This window comes from Oncorhynchus clarkii, chromosome 19 (assembly GCF_045791955.1).
Source record: "Oncorhynchus clarkii lewisi isolate Uvic-CL-2024 chromosome 19, UVic_Ocla_1.0, whole genome shotgun sequence".
NCBI lineage: Eukaryota > Metazoa > Chordata > Actinopteri > Salmoniformes > Salmonidae > Oncorhynchus > Oncorhynchus clarkii.
The window spans coordinates 52,985,256-52,990,635 of NC_092165.1; the positions used below are offsets into that span (position 1 = coordinate 52,985,256).

Consider the following 5,380-nt stretch of genomic DNA (forward strand, 5'->3'; position numbering starts at 1 on the left):
TCTGGTTACCAACACCGTTTATGAGGAAGCACAATCTCACCAATCACATTGCTCAGCGTGTTGGAGCGCGCTTTTCAATTTCTTAAAGCTACGGTGTCCTTACAGCCACATTATGCAAGTAACGGGAGAATTGGAATACACATTTTTATATGCAATATATTTCAACACTGTAGTTTGCATGTGTACCTGTTGGTTTTATTCAATGCGATTTCACATATCAGTTTGAGGCCATTTCAGTTGAGTTCAGCCAATATGCAATGTTATTTACTCATCATCATTATTCCTATGCAATATGCACATTATAAGAAAAAGTGTTCCCATGCAATACAATTAAGATGTTTTTCTATGGCCATAAAGCTGTCTGTTCTGACAAAAATATGCATCCAACATTTTCTGTTATGACCCCTTTTCAAGATCAACAATACATACTGTATTATTCACAAACTGAAAGGACAGTTGATGGTGGTATGTACTTGTTTATTAAAAGATGAGTCAAAGAGAGATTCACACTTGGAATGTGAAATAACTACTGCCATGAACCTTTTAACGTTTTCCTGGCATATAATTAGGTCATGTTCCAAACCTTGTACTCAAACAGACTTCATATGTAAGACCCACATAAAAATAAACAATATCTGTCTTAAGTGCAAGAAACAAAATACAGGTTTATGGTTAATGTTTAAGAAAAGAAGGCAGTCTTCAGTTTGAAATAAAACATTTCATTTTATGAAACAGGACTACGGAATGTTATTTTTTGCTTGCTTGACTTATGCCAGACCACCCACATTAAAGTATGCCCCTTGCAGTACTTCTCTTTTTTCCCCCAGAATTTTGGGGTCAGTTTTACACAGTTTGGTTGAGATATGTTTTGGATATGCCCAATATCCAAACTGAGTCAAATAACACTCAAATTGGTATCTTTGTTTTGCCTTTTAAATGTATCACACCACATGGCCATATTAAGTAATTTTGTATCAGATCCAGCTGATTTGTCTATATTCTGTGGAGGCAGAGTTCAGCATGATGACAGGTAATGAATGATATTGACAGTGCACAAGGCTGTTTTTCCATCACTTGCTACAAAATGCAGATGGCCTGTATTTTAAGAGTATATATTGCACAAAAAATGAGGGGGGAAAAAAACAGTATGTGCCATAAAAAATACCAAAATCCAGTTTCACACCTGCGATTTGGGACCCATCCACATATCACGAGTATGATATACATAAACTCCTAACTTTACTATATTACAGTACATATACAATCTTGAAACTAAATCCATCACTGAGGTATGTTGTCCCCATGATGCCCTTGTAGCCTATCGTCTACAAATACTTAACAAATCTGCTCTACAACTGTACAAAATCTTAAAATCCACAAGGCATTTTGATGCAAGTTTTAATTTAACTTAATCCTTAAAACCAGGACTTCCTTGCATGCGAAAACAAATGATAATGGGAAGAAGTGCCTGAAACTCACTGAAAGCACAGTAAGAACATTCCCTTTTAACTGTACAAAAATATGCCTGAAAATATTTTACTTTTCTTTTAAAAAGATGAGGTCTGTTATGTATCAAAATGTTTCCTCCGCACCTGTATTCTGAAGAGGTTTAGACTGCTTCATTTTCAAATCAGGAGGTAAACGGAATCAGTTACAAAACAAAAATGTTTGCGGCATATAGAAATGACATAAAACCATTGTAAAGTAACATCCTGAACATTGTCAGTTCACGGATTTGCTTTGAGTCAGTCCACAGTCCTACGTTTTCAGTTCCCTGCAGTTTAAAGAGGATAAGATGCATAGAAGTTCACAGATTTTTCCTTTTGTGGTCCGTTTTAGTTGAACAGTAATTTTAGACCCACAGAAAAATCCATAAAACCCTGTCATTCTGCCAGAAAAACATTTGCAGACTTTTTTTGCTACAGTACCAGCTTCATAAGCATCTAATTCCTCAAACCTCACCTTGCCTCCTCCCCCGACCTCTAGAAACCAGAGGAGGCAGGGCTCTAGGAACAACTTGAACAGGACATCATTTAATTTATCCTTCTCTGTTATCAGCCGGATCTTTTCAATTTAATATGTGAACACCAAGTCAGAAAAGTTCGCCTCCAACCAGTCCCCTGCTATCATTTCACTGAGTTCTGGTGTGCAATAGTCTGGAAATTCAAAGTGAGAGCCCAGACTGCCCTCGCTGAATGAGTCCAAATCTTTATCCACAAGAGAGAGGGAGAGATTTCCTGAATTCGGGTTGCCCACCTCCGGCCCTTGAGCGTTCGGGGCGAAATTTAAACTGAAGTCAAAAAGCAAGTCGTCCGCGTCCTCGCTGGAACTGGAAGATGTTGAAACTGACCTAGAAGATGCTGGTGAGGCGGATGCTGGGTACATTGTACTCTGCTTAGTACTGTTTTTGAAATTGTAAAACAGTCTGTTCGGAGCCGCATTCCGTACGTCTTCATACATGCTGGTTCCCTCGGACTCAGCAGAGGAGCTCAACGTTGGGCTCGTGGGAACTTTTGCTACATTATACGGCCTCATCTGCTCCTCGTCCTCCTGTTTAATCCGCATACGATAGTCCTCCTCGTATTCATCATCGTCATCATCATCTGTGAGTTCACTTTTAACCGTCTTTGTAACTTTTGGGAACACACAGTCATCCCCGTAGCGGTGAGACAATTTAGAATGGGTCTTAGTCTTTATTTTGGAGCATTTTTTACCGGAAGTCTTTGCCATTTTGCTGCAAGATTTCTCCGGAGATGGTGCTGATGGTTTTGAACTGTCGAGCTTTGGTTTTTTCTTGGGTCTATACTTGTAATCGGGATAATCAGCCATGTGTTTTAACCGGAGCCTCTCCGCTTCCCTGATGAAGGGAATCTTTTCACTGTCCTTTAGCATCTTCCATCTTTTCCCCAGCCGTTTGGAAATCTCGGCGTTATGCATGTCCGGGGACTGCTCCATGATCTTTCTCCTTTCAATTTTGGACCAAACCATGAATGCATTCATTGGTCTCTTTATGTGACCGGTTGCTGTCTTGCACCAGTCTGGGTTTATCTGCACGGGGCTGCAAGCAATAAATTCACTCTCCTCGGAATCGGTAGCTTCCCTGGACATGGTGCCCTCCGTCTCGCTGTTGTCGGTGTGCTGCACCATGGTCCTGTTTAAAAAGTTATCTTCCCCCAGACGTTGCAGTGTCTAAGAGCCCACTGCCAAATCTCTGTATTCGCTTCGCCAATGTGTCCACGTCCTCCGTGTCCCAAGCTCTGGTCTCTTTTCCAGAGTTACAAACTGCCTTCTTAACTAGTTATTAGCTTTTTCATGTCCATTACGTCATTGATAAGTATCCAATCACGTCCCCTCCACTCCGCCCAAAAGACTCCATACAGTGCCTTAACCCGTTATTCCGCCCTCCCTAGCTCTCATTGGAGGTGGGATTTGGAGGTGGGTCGTGTGGTACGTTGTCTGGACCTTAATGTCTATGGCCCGGACGCATGCTGCGCGAACCAGGCATATTAAACATACACTTAGCTCACAATCCTCTGAAGATGAACAAGAGCAGAGGAAGAGAAGAGCAAATTATAAAACTCTCTTTATTTTATGTTTTAGCTGTGCTAAAATAATTCAGTCAGAGTATCAGAATGGAAAGACTAGGAGAGACGCGCAGTAGCCTAGTAATAATGTATCTGACTCACACACGCTTAGAAAAATGTATCAGTTTACGGTTGTTTTTTTATTTATTTATTTTAATTTTATTGGATACACTGAAGGTGGCGCTTGGACACTGTTACAGCCAGCGCGCGGACTGGATACATTGTGTCCTCAGTGGCACATGGATATCAGGAGCCTTGATTAGCAATGGGGTTATTACATGGCAGTTATTACATGGCAACAATAGTATCACACCTTTACAGTCTGTATTAAGTGTTTCTTGTCTCTTAATTGTCTGCATGCCTAAATTTAGCTGTTTATTAAATTAAATGAATTGCCTTTAATCTCATTAATACATATAATTTATAATAGGATGAGCCAGGCACCTTCTGTTGATTTTAGAATAACAATACTTTTGTAAACACTGTTTCACCATCTCATATTTATCAATTTATAACCATGATTAAAAAAATGTTACTTATTAGGATAATAGTTCAATCAACCAACTATCTATTTAAAGTGTTATAAACAGTAACCTGTGGACCCTATTTATCTTCAGCATGTTGTTGATGTGGTCTGTCTTGAGGCCCATCTAGGAGGATGCATGCACCAACCCCATCCTCTGACACCAACATTAGGATGTGCAGCTCATGGGCTCCCTCCCTCCCTCCCTGCTGAGTTTGCTGTGACAAGAGGCAGCAGTACTACAGCGTGGATCTCCCACCCTGCTAGTGCTCGGCTAAGGCTGCACCCCCGTCGACGGGCTCTGGGCTCTGGGTGGCAGCCCGCAGTGCTATTGGAGGCTGGGGACGATAAGGCTCGACTGCTTTTTCCCTCGTCCCCTAGAGGGCAATCACTTACCCTTTTGAGACCCTCCCCCACCCGTGCCTTTGCCTGAGACTTATGAAGTGTCTACTGATTCAGACTTGAGAAAGAGAGAGAGAAAGAGAGAGAGCGAGACAGAGAGAGAGAGTCTTCATTTCCCATCCTTGGAGCAGACAGTGAGGCTCTTCTTCGAGACAGAGATACTGATGAAATGCTTTATCATGACAACCCTGTGCTGATTAAGCCTTATCAGATATACATTACTGGGTAGAGCATCAAGAGGCTGACGCACATAGATGTATCACGGGTATTCTTTCCAGGATGTATTCATTTGAACTTTTGGTTATATACACAACATTGAATCTTACCCTGATGTTTTGAATGCATTAAGAGCATGATATTGACGTATAGCCATAAAAACAGCCTTATCCAGTGCAATCTGTGGGCTAGGCCTATTATTAAGTAGTATTTGTTAGTGATCAGCAGATGTACTTCCAATTGATTATTACATTATTAAATAGTATTTGGTAGTGATCAGCAGATATACGTCCAATTGATTAGTATACAGCTGAATAAATGAATAACAGAGGTTGTGAAAACCCACACGAAAACAAGGTTTTAAATATGATATAACATGTTCAATATTAATTCAAGTAGACCACATGTACTTTACAATGAGAGAGATAGATCAAATCTCCCTGATACCATAAAAAGACTTAATCAGTTCATCTCTGGACCCACAATGCATTGGGCATGATGATTTCCTGCAGAACCGAGGATGAATCACAGCACTGCTTAATGGAAGCATGCAGGGCGGCCGGCCGGCCTGCTCATTAGTGTGGCTCATTATTGGCTGTGAATGAGATGAAATCAATCAAATAAAATTGTATTTGTCACATGCTTCATAAACAAC

The 5,380-nt window shown here is 40.8% G+C and overlaps 1 pseudogene; it reads right to left on the reverse strand.

The window, feature by feature from the left end:
• Window positions 1-374: 374 nt before the first annotated feature.
• Window positions 375-3,242, reverse strand: LOC139375369 (transcription factor Sox-11-like; annotated as a pseudogene).
• Window positions 3,243-5,380: the final 2,138 nt, after the last annotated feature.